Genomic DNA, 22,564 nt, shown 5'->3' on the forward strand with positions numbered 1-22,564 from the left:
CAAAACTCCTAAACCCTTCTCTTGTTTCTGTTCCAGCTCTGTGGCCGGGGGCCCCTGGTTCATTTTGAAACAACACATAAATATAACTCACAAATGAATTCACGCTTTTCTGCTTCGTCGCCACATCACCTCCCAATAGAAGTCTGCCACATGTCATGAAAATATAAATTCACCCAATAATGTTGTGTCGCGTGTCATAATATGACGAGACATTGTAAAGTATCACCGAATCTCCACATTCCATAATATATGAATTTCATTTAGAAAGCATGATATTTTCTTGCATGTGCTGGGTCCCACCTTAACTGTATTTGCGGCCTCAAACATTCCTTCAGATTCTTTATATAAATATAGAAAGAGAACTTATATAACCTGGCGAGATTGGGGTATACCCAGATTAATTGGGGTATACCCAATTTTAAAGAGACTCTTTTTAAGGATTTTAGGGGGAGTCCTAATGGGTAAGTTACAAAACTACCCTTACCTTTTAAAAACTTATTACCCTAAATCAGTTTTGATCTTTTCATTTCATCTTTTTCTTCTCTTCTTCTCCTCCTCCACAACCATACCGGCTCCATCACCCCCACCACAATCAAAACTCGTCGATTAATTCATTGAAATCATCGATTTGAAAACTCCGATTAATCTTCATCAATGGATCAACCACGGCGGAAGGGAACTCGTATGAAAGAAGTTAATTCAAAACCCAATGAGTATAACCCTGGAATTGAAAAACTAGTTCAACAAAAAGTGAAGAAAAGAACTGTCGAAGAAGGAGAATTCGCAGCCCCTGAAACACGAGAAATGGTGCGCTTAAGAAAGTAAGGGCTTACTTAAACTCACTCTAGTACTTTTATTTGATGTTTGCATGTCAACTTAGGTCAGAAAAATCGAAATTATGAATTGGCAGTTGCGACGCCAGCAAGGTATTAAGTTATCGACCTTGCCGGCTTTTCATAATTAGGGTTTGGCCGGAAAGCTCTTAGGTTGAATATCTTGCCGGCTGTTTAATATCTGCAACTGCTTCCACAGGGTCGGCAGGTTATTCAACCTGCAACCTTGCCGGCGGCAGTTTTTGTTTAATGAAGCCGGCATGTTATTATATTTTACCCTTCCGGCATGTTATAACTTGTTTTAGAACCATTGGTTCCTGATGCCTTGAATTTTTTAAATCCGGAATGGTGTTTGGATACAACCATGTCGGCTGTTGGTTGGCCGGAAATGTATGGGTAATGTACCTTGCCGACCTGTAATGTGGAAAATCTTTGTATCTCCTGTGTAGTATATTTGTTATAAGTCGGCAGGTTATTTGAATGCTACCCTGCCGGCTGCTTTTTAGCAGGCATGTAATTTAGATATAGACCCTTCCGGCCATTGTTCCGCCGGATAGGTTATATATTTCGACCATGCTGACCTGTAAATTTTTTTTCTTAATTGTTCTTGTTCAGGTTGGAAAAGGCAAAGAAGAAAGCTTTGAAAGCTCTTAGTCCTCCTTCAAGACCTCCTCGTGTTGGTGAAAACTCTTGACTTTAACACATCGAGGGGCATACGTTGTGCCGGGAACGACAAAGATCCGTATAACGAAAGATTATAAACCACCATCTGAACCCAGTGATTCAGAAGAGACTCCAGATGAAGACCAATCAATTCCATCTGGTAGAAGAGGTGATGATGATGATGCTGATGAAAGCACTCCGGCTGCTGGAGGAGGTAACAATGATGATGACGATGGTGATGAATAAATGCTTAATGTTGGAGGAGGTAATGATGATGATGATGATGATGATTATGATGATGATGGTAATGGAGATAAAGGTAAGAATATCCAAGATGAAATTGTTGAAGAGGAAGAGGAACAAGAAGATGAAGGAGATGGAGATGGAGAACAAACTCTAGCTATGAAGAAAAGCCGTTCTTTACTGTCAACATGGCCGAATGCACCACGTCCCAAAAAACTATTAACGTCTCTTACGATCCAGCACCAACTCAAGAACATTGGGATGATAGACGTCGCCGTAATATCGATGTGAATCTTTTGGACGAGGTGACCACCGATCATGAAGCTAGTGAGAAATACATGGCATGGTACTTGGGTTGGGCTCGTCCTACTGTGGTTAGGGAAATGACTACTGAAGAACTGGCTCGTAAGAGGAAGATGGCATCAAAAGACCCAGCAACAAGTCTTAAGTTCTTTGTAAGTATTTAGAGTTGCTCTTACTATTTTAAGATTACATTATCGAATCACTATATTAATTGTTTGTTGTGTAATTGAAAATAAAAGGAGTATTTGAAGACCTTTGTGAAGGTGTTGTGTTGCGCTAAAGACAAAGGAGAGCCTTTGTCGATTGAAGAGCAAAGCAAGCACATTGACTATGCTTGCAATGTTGACAATGAGGATGCCCATGAATTGTTCAAGCAACTTGAGGCTGAAGTAAAGGTGGAAGAAAAAGCTAGGAGGGAAGCACAAGCCAAGCTGAGTGCTGACAAAAAGAGGGCTCGTAGCGGTCGTGGTGGTGAAGGTAGCAGCAGTGGTAGTGTTCCTAAACGAGGTTGTGGTCGAGGTCGTGGTGAATGAATGCTTTCCTAGTTTATTTATTTATATTGTGGTGGACAAATGTTTAAGTTAATGGTGTGGACAAATGTTTTTTTAAGGTTTATGGGACATGTTTTCGTATTTTGGACAAAAAGTGTTGGATTTCCAGTTGTTGAATGAATGTGTTGTTTAGTTATGTAAAGTTTCAATACTTATGTCGGCATGCTTTTTTTTAAGTTACATTGCCGACTGTTCCAGGGCCGGCATGGTTGTGAATTGTCAGACTGCCGGCCCTGACAACGGAAATTATGTAGTTACCAGGGTCGGCAAGGTAATACGATTCCTACCTAGCCGGATGTTTACTTTCCGGCAAGGTAATATGTTATCGACCCTGCCGGCTATGTGTGGCAAAAAAACCTTTCTCCTGATGCCTAAAATCATATAAGGTCGGCATGGTAACAAAATTCATAAATTGTCGGCCGAATCCTAGCCGGCATGCTAATGACCCAATACAGTTCCGCCGGATACACAGAGGAAAAACCTTCTCCTGATGCCTAAAATCATATAAGGTCGGCATGGTAACAAAATTCATACCCTATCGACCAAATCCTAGCCGGCATGCTTAAGACCCAATACAGTTCCGGCGGATACACAGAAGAAACTGGTCTCCTGATGCCTAAAATCATCATCAGGTCGTCATGGTAACAAATTTCAGACCCTTCGGACCTGACTTAGTCGGCATACTGGTGAAATAAAACAGTGCCGGCGGATTTAAATTTCAAATTTTTTGCAAGTATAATTGCATTGATTGACTTGTACTTGTGCACTATAACGGCCAAATTTGGGCACCATCCTATAAATACACTAGTTTTCTCTACAAAACAACATACACCTAGTTCCATATGCTCTCCAAAGCTCATATCATCATATACTCCATATGTTAGATCATAACTCGTTCAACCTCGCATGCGTTGCTATCTCAAGCATGTTTGTCAATGTTAGTGATCAAAACTATAAGTCTTGATTTGTAGCCTACATATCTAAGTCTCGGACTAGGATAGAAAAGTGTAGTTGAGCTCAAGGAATTCATGGCGATTCGTCATACAACGACGAAGATCTATACAAGGAACCGTGGAACTTCATCAACAAAAAGGTATGTGGAGACTTGAACTTATCAATCACTCAAAAGTCTATCTCTTCTATCTCCTACTTCTTATGAGACAAAATTCGTATACTATATAGACTAGATCATACACATTTGGAATTTCGAGCTGAGCATTCATTGCTTCTCTTTTATCTCGAAATCGTGTGTTGGTAAAGCGTTTCCCTTTGATCAAGTTTAGCTTCACCTAGTTACGAAAGTCATGAAAAGTTTCAATCACTTTGAGAATTGCTTTGACGTGAATTGATCTGTGAACAACGGCTACATAGTGTCCCCTGAGAATGTCTCAATGATTGAAATTAGAGTTTAGATTACATAACCATGTATTCCTTGAACTGGAGTTTTCGAACTTTTCAAGAGAAATCGGAAGGATTGTGGAATTGTCTTGCCATGTCCGCGAACCTAGTTCGCAGACTCAGTCCGCGACCTGTCGGAAGTTCTTGACCGAGAATTTCTGCTGGGATTTTCCGAAACTCGTTTGTGTGCTAGGTCCGCGAACTGGAGGAATTTCTCATCCCGAGAATTTCTGCTGAGTTGGAAAACTCAACCGATTAACTTAAGTCCGCGAACTTGTTTGTAAACTTAAGAGGTTATGATCTAAAGATTTTCTCTGAACATGAAACATTAAATTACTAAGGAATGCTTTATGCAAATCGTGGCTATAATGTTCATGAGCCGATTCAATCGAATCGAATCATCTTTGTTTCAATTGTGTCTTATGTAGTTACATAAGATCTCATAGCAATTGAACAACTCTTTAACTAGTTAATTTGAGTCAATTGAACTAGTTATGGTGAAGAAGAACAAGGTTAATATGAAATGCTCATATGGTTAACCTTTTGGGTTACTATGTTGAACCAACATACACGTACGTTTGGGCATGGTTTTCATAAACCCAGTAAATGTCTACCCAAGTGTGTGTGACAAGCTAAGTTTTCGATCTAACGGTTGAGAAAAATTAGCTTGAATCTAAATCAGGTTTTCATCTAACGGTGAATATGGATTGTTTATAACTAAGGAAAAACCCTGATTTGAAGGTTATATAAATGAGACATCTAGCATTGCGCAAAACTAATCCCCACACGTCTATGTGCTACTAGTGCGCCTGCTAGAGTCGATCTCCATTAACCTTTGATTTTCTTCTCTAAAATCAAGTTAACGACTTAAAGACTTCATTGGGATTGTGAAGCCAGACCGATACTACTTTATCGTAGTTGTGTGTTCTGATTTTGCATCTTTTATCGTTCGAGTACAATCGATTGATTGGCTTGAGATCGTGAGAGTTCTCCGATAGGCAAGATAAAGAAGTCACAAACATCTTCGTATCACTGTTTGTGAATCCTCGACAATCCTCTTGTGTGGTCAGGAATGATTGTAAAGAGGTGATTGATTAATCTAGGATTATCAATTGGTTCCTGTTATCCTGATTTTATATCTAAAGACGGAACAAAACCTAGGGTTTATCTGTGGGAGACAGATTTATCCTCTTATAGACTTTTCTCTTTGAGACGGATCTGTTTATTATCAAGTCTGTGATTTTGGGTTACAACAACTCTTGGTTGTGGGTGAGATCAGCTAAGGGAATCAAGTATGCAGTATCCTGCTGGGATCATAGGCGTAGGAGTACAACTGTACCTTGGATCGGTGGGAGACTGATTGGGGTTCAACTATAGTCCAATCTGAAGTTAGTTTGCAGTAGGCTAGTGTCTGTAGCGGCATAATACAATGTGTATTCATTCTGGATTAGGTCCCAGTGTTTTTCTGCATTTGCGGTTTCCTCGTTAACAAAACTTCTGGTGTCTGTGTTATTTCTTTTCCGCATTATATTTTTTATATAATTGAAATAATACAGGTTATGCGTTAAAGATCATCAATTGGAAATCCAACCTTTGGTTGTTGATTGATGTTGATTGATCCTTGGACATTGGTCTTTGGTACCGTCCAAGTTATCTTTGTTTGATAAAGACTCGCAGATTTCCATTTGCTTGAGTAAAGATCAAATCGAGAGATTGAGATATAAACTCTTTGATCTATCTTTTTATTGATTGAGTTTAAATGTCTAGTTGATTCTCATAAAAAGTATATTGGAGTTTGTCCATACAGATTACTAATCGAAATATTGGGTGGTGTTGTTAGACCCCCACTTATTCACCATATAACTCTCCCAATACCTCTACAAACAACAATGGCTTCATTTGATTCTAATGAAGATTTGGCAATCACCAAAGCTTGGTATGCGGAAAAACGACTTAGACGTCAATCCTCCGAAAGGGTGGATTCTACGACCTTTTGGGCTAGGGTACACAACACATTCATCCAAGAGTTTGAGAATCCTAACGCAAGGAGTGTTCAACAAGTGCACGATAGGCACCTAGTCATAGAAAATGAAATACTTTCTTTTTTAGCTCTCCAACATCGAATTTTTAACACTCTCCCCTTCACCTTGTCCATTGCACAATTTGTAAGTAATTTTGTGGTTTTTTTACGTAACCCATGTTGTTTAATCTTTCAATGAAACACCACTAACAAATGTAAGTTTGTGTTTTGGAGCAGGAAGTCGTGAAAGCGCGCTACTTGGAGGTAAAGGGGGAAGCATTCACGTTCGATGCAAGCTATCACTTCTTAGCCGAAAGAATCCCGGAGGATAACCCGGACTACTTGGATGATGTATCGTCTTCGTCGGAGGAAGATTGATGGCTTTAGAAGTTTTTGTATAGGTTTTGTGGGTATACCTCTATGTAAGCCCTCACGAGACTATAACTCGTCCACTAGGGTCGCCTAGGGGTTCAAAGGCTTGATGCACATGCTAAATGCATTCGTTTTTCCGTCGACAAGGATTAGGTTTTATGTTTCAGTAAATGTAGTAACCAAAATTGAATGAATAAAGTGAATTGCATCTATTAGAGTTCAGTTTTTTTTTTGGGGATAACCAAAGTCGGCAAGGTTATAATATTGCAACCATGCCGGCTAAACGATGGCCGGCAAGGTAAGAAAGTTAATAAATGCCGACAACAAGGATTCCGGCAAGGTAATAAATCAATACCATGCCGACTACCCGCATTTATAACAGTCTCATGTGTGTCAAAAATATTACAGTCGGCATATTCTTCATTCATATAACCTGCCGACCATATAAAGCCGGCACTTTCTTCAACCGTATACCTTGCCGGCATAGAGTGGTCGGCATGATCTTTATTAGTCGACCCTGTCGACCTTTCATACTTTCAGAACTGAAAGTGTTGATTTCTTCTTTGATTTTGAGTATGATTTCATACCACAGATTTGCAATCACCTTTTAAAAGTGTTTCGGTTGTGTGCTTCATTTTCATTGCAAGAGATATTATCAAAAAAAAAAAATATTCTCATCAAAAATCATCCCACAAAATTTCAATCAAAAACAAAATTTCATAACTTCAATTCCTAAGTTTTAATCTATTCAATCAATCTAAACTCAATTAATTAACCTAATCAGAATTTTTAGTGTTAATTAAACAAGGGCATATTAGCCATTTAGAAAATACAAGGTTAAGGGGTCGCTTGGTTTTACTTCAAAATAACCAGATTTTGTCTTATTGGATATACCCCAATTAGTTTGGGTATACCTGATGAGTGCCAAATATTGTATATATTTATCCCTTTTTGTTGGCATTTTAACTCATCTTTTGTGCATTAATTCTACATTTTATCCCATATTCTGTATTTTCATTGTTTTCAAGAATAAATATTTTTCTTACTTAATTTTGCATTTTTAAGTAATAAATAAAGATTGGATGAGTTGCGGAGCAAAAAGAGCAGAAAAGTAGTGAAAAGCCAGGAGAGAATTAAAACAATTTTAATCTTGCAATCCCAATTTCTGATTTTTGCATCACTGTTGATAGTTAATTTTGCATGTTGTTTTTAGAATTTTATCTTGAATGTTTATGATTATATCTTGACACTGTGCATCTTGAATGTTTGTTTTTAGAATTTTATGTTGATGAAAATTTAATTCCAGCTCCACTATCAGTTAACAGTTGAATTGCAAGTGTGTTAAATTATCTTGAATGTTAAATGTGTATGAATCATCTTTCTTAATGAATGTATGTTGCTATACCATGTTTAGCATGAGCTAAACAGCATCACGCCAAGGCTCAGCTGAAGCCTTGTGCACTGTCAATTGACAGGTTGCTAGGATAGTTCTCCTGATGCCCTGTTTTGCTTGAGCAAATGGGAGATACCAATGCTCATAGTGCCTGTGATTGGCTGTGCTGTCAAAAGACAGCCAATGCTAGGGGCAAACTATTGAGCAATTTAGTATTCTTCTATTTCTAGATGTATGCATAGGATCAAACTCAACCTAGAAACATGTTGTTTGATTAGGACACAAGGTGGATCCTAAGCCTTGGCTTAACCACCAATCCCTTTGCAGTCACCTCTATTCAGTTAAATTTTGCTTCCTGATCAGTTATTCTCCTTGCCTGTTTTTTCTTGTTTAAATTCCTGCAATTTGTAGCTGTTGTGCACTGAAATCAGTGCACAATCCTCACCTTGCCCTTGGCTTATAGCCTTGGTTCCCTGCTATTGTTATTCTGCTGTGCTGCTTTGTTGTGTAACTGTTTTAGTTCTTTGAATCTGCCACATTACCTTGCTTTGCTCACTGCCATAGTGCCATGTCTCCATTGTTAGCTTAGGTTTCTCTCTAGTTTGCTCCCACTCCCTGTGGACTTTCCCCTGCTTTCCTCTTATATTATAAACTTGGCCTTGTATACTTGCAAGTTCTGTGTGTCTTTGCTTATCACACCAAGTTTTTGGCGCCGCTGCCGGGGAGTGGTGCTGCCATCTGCTGTTGCCTGAGCTGCTGCTGCTGCTGGTGCTGCTGCCAAGCCAAAGCCAAAGCCAAAGCCTGCTGTTGCTGTTGCTGCTGCTGGTGCTTTCTCTGTTGCTGCTGCTGTTGGTGCTTTCTCTGCCAAGCTGCTGTTGCTGCTGCCAAGCCAAAGCCTGCTGATGTTGTTGTTGCTGCCAAGCCTGCTGCCAAGCCAACTGGGCTGCCAACTGAAGCTGTCAACTGGGCTTGTGCACCCTCTGCTGCTGGGCTCTGATCCAACCTTTGCTGCTGGGCTTGCAACTTCTGCTCCTGGGCTTCGCTGCAGATTCTGCTGGGCTTGAACGTGAGCTGCTTAGGACGATCCTAAAGCCCAACTGGGCTGTGCAACTAAAAGGGGACTAAAAGCCTATTTTTGGGCTTCCCTCCAAAAAACAAGTAAGCCTAACCCATGAGTTAACCCACTTGGGCCTCATTTAAATTCAAATTCGGGTTTGTAATAATTAATTTAATTATTTATTTGGGATTGTAATAATTTTTATTTTCTTTTTCTTTTTTTTTTATATTTGGGACTGTAATTATTATTATTATTTTTTTATTTTATTTTTTTCTTTATTTTTCTTTTATTTTTCTTTTTTCTTTTATGGGCTTGTCTTAATTATTATTATTGTTTTTATTTTCTTTTATGAGTTGTGCTAATTTATGCTAGGTTTAGTTCAAAAATTTTCAAAGCCCAATTTTAAACCAAAAACAAAACAAATCCCTTGTTAGTCCAACACCCATTCAAAACCAAATCTTCATAACCCTTGTGGGCCAAATTGTTTCCGATTGCTCTGTCTGACCAACATGTTAGTTAAGGTACCTACTAGGACATGATTGTGACCTACAGAGACCAGACAAACAGACTTGTTAGAATTAACCCAGACGAACCTATCGAAATTCTAAGTTCTGAGGGAGACAGTCCAGATCAACCAGAAACAATGGGAGAACCCCGTACCCTCAAGGATTATATGTACCCAACTAGAGCCAGTCAACCTTCTTGTATTGTGCTGCCCGAGGCTAATGGCCATTATGAGCTGAAATCAAGCACAATACAGATGCTTCCTATTTTTAGAGGTGTTGAGAATGAAAACCCGTACCACCACGTGAGAGAATTCGAGGAAATTTGTGGAACTCTGCGTTTCACTCAAATGACCGACGAAACCCTGAAGTTAAGGCTTTTTCCTTTCTCCCTGAAAGATAAGGCAAAGGCCTGGCTCTATGCTTTACAGCCTCAATCCATCATGACATGGGATGACCTCATAAAGGAGTTTTTCAAAAAGTTTTTCCCGAACCACAAGACTGCGACAATTCGTCAAAGTCTGAATAGCTTTGTGCAATTAGAGGGTGAACCTTAGCTAGATACTGGAGAGATTCAATGAATTATTGCTCCAATGTCCCCATCATGGTTTTGAAAAATGGAGACTTGTGCAAATTTTGTATGAAGGTCTAGATGTGTCCACCCGAACAACGGTTGAGTCGATGTGTAATGGTCTATTCGTAGATAAAACTGCTGACGCGTCTTGGGACTTCTTGATTGAAGTAGCTGAAAAGACGCAACAGTGGGAATCCATCCGTGAAACCAGAAAGACTACATCCGAAGCAAAGGCTTTTAGGATTGAAGCGGATTTTGAGGGAAGAGCAAACATGGCATCAATAGTTAGGAGATTAGAAGAGTTAGAACTACATAAAAATTCAAAACCTTCCACCACTACTCTCCGAGAACATGTCGCTTCGTCTGTTTGTGCTGCTTGTAACGACCCCAACCATCAATTCCAAAATTGTCCAGATTGCTTGCAGTCCAGGAATCTAGGCTTGAACAGGCACATGCCATGTTTCAAAAACCAGAGCATAACCCTTATTCACAGACCTACAATCCAGGATGGAGAAACCACCCTAACTTTTCATGGTCAAAAGGACCCACTCAAGGAGGACCATCTCAACCCAATCAGAGCTATCAAAACAATCAGGGATATCAGAACAATCAAGGTTATCAACACCCGAGAAACCCTCAACAACAATCAAACTCTCAACAACAATCATATCCTCAACACAATACCGACAAGAGATTATCCACCCTAGAGGAAATGTTCCAGAGTTTGATGCAAAGTCAGAAAAATCTAGATCAAAAGATGGATCAAATGTGTGAGAGAGAAAAGGGTAAACTTCCGAGCCAACCCCAACAAAATCCAAAGAGGATATTTCAAACAGGCACAACATCCTGCACTGAAACCTCACCCGATCAAATCCATGCCATTACCACCCTCCGAAGTGGTAAAGTCATCGAGAACAACGTGGGCGAACCTAATGAATCTGATACAAATTCCACGCTGTCTCCACAACCCCAGAAAACCAAAGAACCTGAGCAAGTTGGAAAATCTGACAATTCTACTGCTGTGAATGTCCCTTTGCCAACTCATTCTCCTGTTGCCCCATTTCCTCAAAGATTGATCTATCAACAGAAAAGTACCCATTACAATGAGATGTTAGATCTGTTCAAGAGAGTCAACATCAACATTCCTTTTCTTGAAGCAATCAAGCAAATCCCTGCTTATGCCAAATTCCTCAAAGACTTGTGTACTCAAAAGCGCAAGCTCAATGTGCAAAAACGTGCTTTCTTAGCTGAGCAGGTGAGTTCCATCATTCTGAACAAAACTCCACCCAAGTTTAGGGATCCAGGATGTCCAACAATTTCTTGCACTATAGGAGAACACACGGTCAATAAAGCGTTATTAGACCTAGGTGCAAGTGTTAACCTACTGCCATATTCTGTTTATGAGCAGTTAGGTCTTGGGGAGTTGAAACCAACATCTATCACTCTACAACTGGCAGACCGATCTGTCAAGATTCCTCGTGGAGTGGTCGAAGATGTTTTGATCAAGGTTGACAAATTCTATTTTCCCGTAGACTTCATTGTCTTAGACACTCAACCTGTACAAAACCCAGACTGTCACATTCCTGTCATCTTAGGACGTCCTTTCTTGGCTACGTCCAACGCGATCATCAACTGTCGGAATGGAGTGTTAAAACTGTCTTTTGGTAACATGACGGTAGAATTGAATGTGTTCGATATTAGTCAACAACCTGTGAATCTTGATGATGATGATGTGCATGAAGTTAATATGATTGAAGGATTAATGCAAGATTCGTTGACTAACATTCTATCCGTCGACCCCTTTCAAGCATGTATGGAGAACTTTAACCCTGATTCCTATGATGATGCATACTGTAGTGACGTCCTATCTCTGCTCGAATCTGTACCTCAAATGGACGTCACGAAAGGAAATATGAAGTGGAACCACCCCTACTCTCTGATTCCAAGCTTATTCCATCCATTGTTGAGCCACCCAAGCTTGAATTGAAAACATTGCCTAGTACGTTGAAGTACGCATTCCTAGGTTCTTCTGATACTTTACCTGTCATTATTTCATCATGTTTAGACACGGAACAGGAAAGTAAGCTTTTAGAAGTACTTAAGGAACACAAAGAGGCCTTAGGATGGACCATCTCAGATCTCAAAGGAATTAGTCCCACCATTTGCATGCACCACATTAACCTTGAAGAGAATGCCAAACCATCGAGGGAAATGCAAAGGAGACTTAATCCTAACATGAGAGATGTAGTCAAAGGAGAGATCCTGAAACTACTTGATGCGGGTATCATATACCCAATTCCCGATAGCAAATGGGTTAGTCCCATTCAAGTTGTGCCTAAGAAGTCAGGCATTACTGTAGTTCAGAACGACAAGAATGAATTAGTCCCTACTCGTACAACCACAGGATGGCGAGTATGCATCGACTACAGGAAGTTGAACACAGTAACAAGGAAGGATCACTTCCCGCTCCCTTTCATTGACCAAATGCTAGAACGTGTGTCTGGACACAGTCACTACTGTTTTCTAGATGGCTTTTCCGGTTATAACCAAATTCACATTGCTCCGGAAGATCAGGAAAAAACTACATTCACGTGTCCATTTGGGACGTTTGCTTATAGACGTATGCCCTTCGGGTTGTGTAATGCACCTGCTACTTTTCAGCGTTGCATGATGAGCATTTTTTCTGACATGATAGATAGTTTTCTCGAGATCTTTATGGATGATTTCTCTGTTTTTGGTTCCTCGTTTGACGAATGTTTGAAGCATCTTGCCCTCGTGATATCCAGATGTAAAGAAAAGAACCTTGTTCTAAATTGGGAAAAATGCCATTTTATGGTGAATTCAGGAATAGTTCTAGGACACATCATCTCAGAAAAAGGAATTGAAGTGGATAAAGCTAAAGTTGACCTCATTCAACATCTACCACAACCTTGCTCTGTGAAGGAGATCAGATCATTTCATTTCTAGGTCATGCTGGTTTTTACCGGCGATTCATCAAAGATTTCAGCAAAATCTCCAGACCTCTGTGCAGTCTTCTCTCCAAAGATGTTGCCTTCAATTTCGATGCTGCTTGTGTGAAGGCATGGGAGGAATTAAAAACCCTTCTCACCACCGCTCCTATAGTCCGACCACCCGATTGGAAGCTTCCGTTCGAACTTATGTGTGATGCCTCTGATTATGCTGTTGGTGCTGTTTTAGGACAGCGAGTTGATAGACTACCATATGTGATATACTATGCTAGCAAAACCCTTAATGATGCCCAACTCAATTATTCAACTACCGAGAAGGAATTGCTTGCCGTCGTTTTCGCATTAGACAAGTTTAGATCTTATCTGATAGGGTCTAAGATCATCATATACACAGACCATGCGGCTTTGAAGTATCTTCTTTCCAAGAAGGATGCTAAAGCTCGCCTTATTCGATGGATACTCTTATTACAGGAATTCGATCTCGAAATCCGTGATAAGAAAGGTTGTGAGAATGTGGTTGCTGATCATTTGTCTAGATTAACTTTAGAGTCTATTGATGAATGAGCTGATTAGAGAATCATTCCCAGATGAACAGCTGATGTCTATCTCAGACCTTCCTTGGTTTGCTGATATTGTTAACTACCTCGCTACAGGTAGGATGCCCTCACGTTGGTCGAGACAAGACCGCTCTAAATTCCTGGCTGAAGTCAAACATTTCCTTTGGGATGACCCATATTTGTTTAAGTACTTCGCCAGACCAAATCATTAGGAGATGTGTCCCCAACACTGAACAGAAAGATGTGATATCTTTCTGTCATGACCAAGCATGTGGAGGCCATTTCAGTGCCAAGAAAACCGCTGCAAAGATCTTGCAGTGTGGATTCTATTGGCCATCATTGTTCAAGGATTGCCATGATTATTGTGTTGCTTGTGAACGCTGTCAAAAGCTAGGAAGCATTTCGAGGAGAAACATGATGCCATTGAACCCCATTTTGATTGTGGAGATTTTTGATGTTTGGGGGATAGACTTCATGGGTCCATTTCCCATGTCTGACAGCAAGTTGTACATCCTAGTCGCAGTTGATTACGTTTCTAAGTGGGTAGAAGCCATAGCAACCAGAACAAATGACCACAAGGTGGTACTTTCATTTCTAAAGGAAAACATATTTGCACGTTTTGGTACCCCTAGAGCTATCATCAGTGACGGCGGTTCACATTTTCGTAACAAGTACTTTGAGTCTTTAGTACGCAAGTATGGCATAACTCACAAGGTTGCTACTCCGTACCACCCTCAGACTAGTGGACAAGTGAAGTGTCTAATAGGGAAATTAAGCACATTCTGGAGAAGACGGTCAACCCGTCCAGGAAAGATTGGTCATTGAGATTGAATGATGCTTTGTGGGCCTATAGAACAGCTTATAAGACACCAATTGGCATGTCCCCCTATCGTCTAGTGTATGGAAAGCCGTGCCATCTACCTGTGGAATTAGAACATCGTGCCTACTGGGCAATCAAAGAGCTGAACTTTCTCTGGACGAAGCTGGAATTCAAACGGAAACTTCAACTCAACGAGTTGGAAGAATTGAGAAATGAGGCTTATGACAGTGCCAAGCTGTACAAGCAAAGATGAAGATTTTCATGACAAGCGTATTCTGCGCAAATCCTTCACTCCTGGTCAGAAAGTCTTGCTGTATGACTCCCGATTACATCTTTTTCCAGGAAAACTGCGTTCCAGATGGAAGGGTCCGTACCTAGTACGCACAGTTTTTCCTCATGGAGCTGTAGAGCTGGAGGATGTCTCCAACAAGAACGTTTTCAAAGTCAACGGGCAGAGATTAAAGCCATTCCTTGAGCCATTTCCACCCGACATTGAAACAACCAACCTGGAGGACCCAGTCTATGTGGACTAAACTGGTCCACTCTTTCCCTAAATAACCAAAAAGTTTTCCAAATCTTTCCCTAAAAACCAAAATTTTTCGTTTTCCCATCAAAACCAAATGTTTCCCAACAAAACCAAATTTTTTCCAAAAAGTCCAATCCCATTAAAAACCAAATTTTCTTGTAGATAATGTGTTAGTTAAATTTCCTTTTGTATATTTTGTGCTCATCCATTGTGACTCCTAATATGATGGATTTTTGCCTTGAATAACGGAGTTTTAATCGAGCTGCCACCGTACAATCGGGTATTCTCTCTCCTTTTACTCTACTCACATGTTCCTCTTCATATATTGTTTTAATTCTTTCCATATTTTGAAACATTGAGGACAATGTTTAGTTTAGGTTTGGGGGTATAGAGTAGATACCATGATAATTTGCTATAATTGAAAACGAACTCCTTCTTCTTTTTGAAAAAATTGAAAAATTCCAAAAAAATTGAAAAATCAAAATTAAAAAAAAAAAATTAAAAAAATGAAAAAACATAAAAATGGAGCTCATTTACCTTGAAATGTTGACTCTTGTGCAAATATGTATTTTATTAGGAGTCTTAGTCTAGATATTTAGGCACCCTGATTCTAGCACAATTCACATAGTGATAAGAAATTTGCACGCGCACGATCTACCAATACATGTATGGCCTCGATCTTCAAGGTGTTTGATAGGAAGTTACGATTGCCAATCACTTTAGAATACTGAACGAAACTTGACTAGCTTGTTCTTTGGTTGGTTGGGATAGAAGGTGGAGGTTACATTAAGAAAGACAACCATCGAATTTAACTGGGTGCATCAAAAAGGGCTACCTCTTGCAAAGTGTCATGTAATTTTTGTTTCCTTTTGTATATGTATCAAAAGTGTTTCCTTATCAAAAAAAAAAAAAAAAAAAAAAAAAAAAATGTAATTCAAAAAAAAAAAAAAATATCAGAAAAACAAAAAAAAAAAAAAAAAAATCAAGTATTTATCAATTCCATCATCTCTTGTTCCAAAAGTAAAAGAGAATAATCAATGTAAATAAGAGTCATGTAATTTGTCATCTTTTGTTGTTTTCTTTGTAATAAGCAAGGAGGGTGTATGCCATTGATGTACAACGCGAGTAATTGTGAAATACCTCCAACTCATTCACAATTCTCGTAAAGTCCTGACAGCTAGCTAGATTTCGACCTCAGTTCTTAGCCTGAGAAACTATCTCTTGGTGATTAGTAGTCATAACTTCAGATCTTTCTTTACACATGTGTAGATACACTTTACACTCTTATCACATGTCTTTTTTTGTTATCAGTGCTAGGATTGTGCCTTCGATAGCTAGATTGACATCTCCATTTTGCTGTGAGCTTAACTGTTTTGCACATGTCACATTTGATGGAATCTGAGCTTATATTTTGACCTAGAACTTTGTAGGTACGTTCTAAGCAAACCTTCACGAGACTTCAACTCGTCCACTAGGGACACTTAGTGGTTTAAAAGGCTTAGTGCATACGCTAAATGCATTCGAGAGACCAGCGACAGTGGTATAGTTAGGATTTCCTTAGTGTTGTTTTACTTGAGGACAAGTAAAATTCAGGTTTGGGGGTATTTGATGAGTGCCAAATATTGTATATATTTATCCCTTTTTGTTGGCATTTTAACTCATCTTTTGTGCATTAATTCTACATTTTATCCCATATTCTGTATTATCATTGTTTTCAAGAATAAATATTTTTCTTACTTAATTTTGCATTTTTAGGTAATAAATAAAGATTGGATGAGTTGCGGAGCAAAAAGAGCAGAAAAGTAGTGAAAAGCCAGGAGAGAATTAAAACAATTTTAATCTTGCAATCCCAATTTCTGATTTTTGCATCACTGTTGATAGTTAATTTTGCATGTTGTTTTTAGAATTTTATCTTGAATGTTTATGATTATATCTTGACACTGTGCATCTTGAATGTTTGTTTTTAGAATTTTATGTTGATGAAAATTTAATTCCAGCTCCACTATCAGTTAACAGTTGAATTGCAAGTGTGTTAAATTATCTTGAATGTTAAATGTGTATGAATCATCTTTCTTAATGAATGTATGTTGCTATACCATGTTTAGCATGAGCTAAACAGCATCAGGCCAAGGCTCAGCTGAAGCCTTGTGCACTGTCAATTGACAGGTTGCTAGGATAGTTCTCCTGATGCCCTGTTTTGCTTGAGCAAATGGGAGATACCAATGCTCATAGTGCCTGTGATTGGCTGTGCTGTCAAAAGACAGCCAATGCTAGGGGCAAACTATTGAGCAATTTAGTATTCTTCTATTTCTAGATGTATGCATAGGATCAAACTCAACTTAGAAACATGTTGTTTGATTAGGACACAAGGTGGATCCTAAGCCTTGGCTTAACCACCAATCCCTTTGCAGTCACCTCTATTCAGTTCTATTTTGCTTCCTGATCAGTTATTCTCCTTGCCTGTTTTTTCTTGTTTAAATTCCTGCAATTTGTAGCTGTTGTGCACTGAAATCAGTGCACAATCCTCACCTTGCCCTTGGCTTATAGCCTTGGTTCCCTGCTATTGTTATTCTGCTGTGCTGCTTTGTTGTGTAACTGTTTTAGTTCTTTGAATCTTCCACATTACCTTGCTTTGCTCACTGCCATAGTGCCCTGTCTCCATTGTTAGCTTAGGTTTCTCTCTAGTTTGCTCCCACTCCCTGTGGACTTTACCCTGCTTTCCTCTTATATTATAAACTTGGCCTTGTATACTTGCAAGTTCTGTGTGTCTTTGCTTATCACACCAAGTTTTTGGCGCCGCTGCCGGGGAGTGGTGCTGCCATCTGCTGTTGCCTGAGCTGTTGCTGCTGCTGGTGCTGCTGCCAAGCCAAAGCCAAAGCCAAAGCCTGTTGTTGCTGTTGCTGCTGCTGGTGCTTTCTCTGTTGCTGCTGCTGTTGGTGCTTTCTCTGCCAAGCTGCTGCTGCTGCTGTTGCTGCTGCCAAGCCAAAGCCTGCTGCTGCTGTTGTTGCTGCCAAGCCTGCTGCCAAGCCAACTGGGCTGCCAACTGAAGCTGTCAACTGGGCTTGTGCACCCTCTGCTGCTGGGCTCTGATCCAACCTTTGCTGCTGGGCTTGCAACTTCTGCTCCTGGGCTTCGCTGCAGATTCTGCTGGGCTTGAACGTGAGCTGCTTAGGACGATCCTAAAGCCCAACTGGGCTGTGCAACTAAAAGGGGACTAAAAGCCTATTTTTGGGCTTCCCTCCAAAAAACAAGTAAGCCTAACCCATGAGTTAACCCACTTGGGCCTCATTTAAATTCAAATTCGGGTTTGTAATAATTAATTTAATTATTTATTTGGGATTGTAATAATTTTTATTTTCTTTTTCTTTTCTTTTTTTATATTTGGGACTGTAATTATTTTATTTATTTTTTTTGTTTTTTTTGTTTTTTTTTTTTTTTTTTTTTTTTTTTTTTTTTTTTTTTTTTTTTTTTTTTTTTTATGGGCTTGTCTTAATTATTATATTGTTTTTATTTTTTTATGAGTTGTGCTAATTTATGCTAGGTTAAGTTCAAAAAAATTTTCAAAGCCCAATTTTAAACCAAAAAAACAAAAAAAAAAAACAAAATCACTTGTTAGTCCAACACCCATTCAAAACCAAAATCTTCATAACCCTTGTGGGCCAAATTGTTTCCGATTGCTCTGTCTGACCAACATGTTAGTTAAGGTACCTACTAGGACATGATTGTGACCTACAGAGACCAGACAAACAGACTTGTTAGAATTAACCCAGACGAACCTATCGAAATTCTAAGTTCTGAGGGAGACAGTCCAGATCAACCAGAAACAATGGGAGAACCCCGTACCCTCAAGGATTATATGTACCCAACTAGAGCCAGTCAACCTTCTTGTATTGTGCTGCCCGAGGCTAATGGCCATTATGAGCTGAAATCAAGCACAATACAGATGCTTCCTATTTTTAGAGGTGTTGAGAATGAAAACCCGTACCACCACGTGAGAGAATTCGAGGAAATTTGTGGAACTCTGCGTTTCACTCAAATGACCGACGAAACCCTGAAGTTAAGGCTTTTTCCTTTCTCCCTGAAAGATAAGGCAAAGGCCTGGCTCTATGCTTTACAGCCTCAATCCATCATGACATGGGATGACCTCATAAAGGAGTTTTTCAAAAAGTTTTTCCCGAACCACAAGATGAGTCAAGGTCGGAGCTTTCTCGACTGATGGAACTAGTTGAGACTCGGGCAGAACTAGAGGTTCTAGTTTGGGTTTCCATTTATTAGTGTCTAACAGCGAGTGGAGTCTAACAAGGCATTGACTTCACAAATAACACTATCATCATTTAAATCATACCCAAAATGAGCTAAGCAAACCTCTAATGGATCCTCCAAGCGTCTGTTGCAAATGCTTTGCGATTGCGTAGTTCCTTTTTTCCTGATACTGCTTTCAATCGCCGCACTTTAGACTAAGGTACCTAAAAAATATTAAAACAAACTGCGTAAAAAGAACCAAAAGAAATCTAAAATAAAAAATAAAATTATGTACAAAAAGATATCAATCAGAGAGTATTTGATTTGCTACCACTCCCCGGTAGCGGCGCCAAAAATTGATGATATTTTTTAATGATGTTGTAGTAATAAGGTTCGAACTCTAAGACTTGTGAAAATTAAATTTAAAGATTTAATGAAAAAAATAAATAAAAGCGAGAGTTACTGGGACTAGGATTCCACTGAATTCATATCATATGGCTCAATTATTTATTCTCAACAATTAAAGCTCAATAAAATTAACATGGACTCTGGTTTTGCCAAGGCAGATTCTCAAAAGATTAGTTGTAAATCCTATGCATGATGTATCAAAACATTTAAGCTAAGCATACCTCATCAAATTAAATGACAACCAATTAATTCAAATCATATTTCAATTAAAATTAATGCAAAATTCGTAAAAAGAATTAAACAATTTTACCCATGTATGAAATTCGTCTTCCTCCGTCGTCCCAGTGTTGGGGTTTAGCTCATCATGTTGGAAACACGCTCAAAATTGATATTCACAGTTTGAAAAGTGTTTACAAGAGGTGAAAACTAATAAAGCAGTCAATTTGCAATTAAATAAAAGTTGCAGAATCACTTTTATAAAGCATATCTTGCAAATTTAAAACAGATGTTGCATATTTGAATGTAACTGTTACAGAAGAATGTCGAAATTACTTGTTCATAAATGACAGTCCTTGCGACAGTTTTTGAATGTCTATTCTTCAATTTTTTGCAGCAGCAGAAAAACTCTCTGCACCTTTCTATTCTACGCTATGTTCTCGCCCCAATCACTCCATATTCGCTCTCTGATATACCAACAACTATTTATAACCCAACAGCGTCGAAATATCACGCAATAACTGCCAATAATTCTCCCATTTCTCGACAGTAAATAATATCTTTTTAGGAATATTTTCTTCCCTTTCTTCTCTTCTTATGCTATCAACCAGTGTTTACACTCTCCAAACATGCTTCCAGATCATCAAGCAATGAGTCAACATGTTGATAATGCATGCAATCTTTCCAAAGATGAAATAGATATCTCGGGAATATCTTGAAGACCAAACGTGCCCTTTTTTCTTCCAAATCACACCACAAGAATATTTTATCGAAATTAAAGCTCTTACCATCTCTGTTTCGGTTAAACAGGCTGGTATCAACTAATTGGAGCGAGAAAGATATCCCAAATCTTTTCGATTTTAATGGAGAATATTCTCCCATACAGTACGCCCCTGTTTTCTTCAACACTAGTTAACTAGCCAAATTCAATCGACCCTGAGACCCAAACCTAGCCTGTTATGATCAACCAAGTCGGCCCATAAAATTCCAGCTATTGAGTCGCATGAAATCACGACCAAAATTCAGTTTCAAACAAAGGGGAAGAAGATGCCCCTTAACCAGCTACTTGGGTGTCAATAGTACTTTGGGTACCCCTTAGTAAATGAGGTGCCCCTTATCCAAAGGTGAGAGTCCGAATAACACGTGTCCTCTAAGTGCCAAAATCAACTTTTCGAGCCGAATTTTCCAAAAATGTTTATTTCCCAAAAATGCCTACAAACACATAAAACACCAAAATTAGTACAAAATCGAGTGCCAACAATATATAGTATTGAGATCAAATTAGACACAAAAATGTGTCTATCATAAGGTTACTTGGCTAGAAAGATAATTGGCGAAGTCAGTAAATTATGGAGCAAGAAAAGAGACAGTTGTCCCGACAAACACCCAAAGTTGTCAGCGAAAGAAAGGGGTAAATGATCTGGGCGAAGTATAAAGCATCTCCACGAGATGCTGGTGAAAAAAAATGAGATGTACACCACTAAGGTTGATTGGTCTATAAATAGGGGTCTTTGGGCAATGTATGTAGGGAAGATTTTTTGGAAAGGGAGAGCTTTGTGTAGTGTGAGAGATTAGGGTTTCCTAGTACTAAAAAACTTGCATTCTTCACCACTTTGAATGGTTAATCAATAAATAATTTCTTATCAAAAACCTTTATCATATCTTAGATCTGTTTCTTCTCTTACTTGGGTGTGCTACTGGGTTTCCAGTAGTTACATTTCGGCGTCCAGAAACAAGGACTTAGATCGGGGATTCATCCTCATCTAAGAGTTTGAGAAAGGTTGAAATTGCTTTAAAATTGTAGAAGTTATATATTTTGGCGAGTTGTTTTAAAATTAAGGTTTTGTAGATCTTAAACGATTCATTCGTAGTCAAGACTAGAAATCCAGGAGAGAGAGTGACCCTTGGGTATTGCATCGAAAGATTGAAGGCAAGAAATTAGTCAGAAGAGATAGAACCAAGGATCGGTTGATGGACAAAACACCAGATCGAGCGAGGCACTTAATAGCAACGAGAAGGAGCAAATGTTTGTAAGCAAAGAGAGGTGGAAGAATGGAAATGGAAAAAACATCGATTGCAGGGGAAGGACAAGGAGAAAACCAACGAAGGAATAATCAGACCAATGAAGATAACTTTAGGGAAGGCTCGGTACACACTTCCGACATGGACACCGTTGTAGAGGAAGAAATGACCCATGAAGAGTTGGAAGAAAACATTGATGAGGAACACATGACGTTGGAGCAGCTAAGGGAGACACTCCTCCTTGAACGTGAACGAGGCAAGGATCTAGCAGAGCAGCATGCTCGATTGATGAGGCAGAACGCTACGTTAGCGCTACAAAATCGGAAACTTAACGAATAAGCAGCGGCAGACGCCATGGACTCGGAAGGAAACACGATACCATCAGGAGAAGAAGAGACACGATGGAGGAGGTACGCCTGCGAGGACGACGGGGGAGAGCAACGAAGGATACAATGAAGAGAAAGTAGTGAAGAAAGAAATCTGAGAAGGATGTTGGAGGAAACGAGATGGGAAGATCAAAGACGAAGGTATGAGGAATAAAGGAGGAACGAAGATGACATGAGGCGAGAGGAGGAAAGGAAACACGAGGTAAACCGGAGACACGAAGAAGCAATCAGACGTGAGGAGGGAAGGATTAGCGTGATGAGAGGCGACCATCATGAAGGAAATGGAGGAAACCTGAACCAAGAGGTCCTGAATGAGCTATGAGATATGAGAACACTGATAAAAAATACGCAAAGAGGTGGCAGGGTGAAGCTGGCAGAAGCGATAGAGGAGGCAGAAAAATCCCCATTCACCTACGAGATAATGTATGCGGACATTCCTGAGAAGTGCGTGCTACCGACATTTTCAAGTATATTCAGTGGATCCAAAAGTGATGTGCAGCACTTGAAA

This window comes from Papaver somniferum, unplaced genomic scaffold, assembly GCF_003573695.1.
Source record: "Papaver somniferum cultivar HN1 unplaced genomic scaffold, ASM357369v1 unplaced-scaffold_107, whole genome shotgun sequence".
Classification (NCBI taxonomy): domain Eukaryota; kingdom Viridiplantae; phylum Streptophyta; class Magnoliopsida; order Ranunculales; family Papaveraceae; genus Papaver; species Papaver somniferum.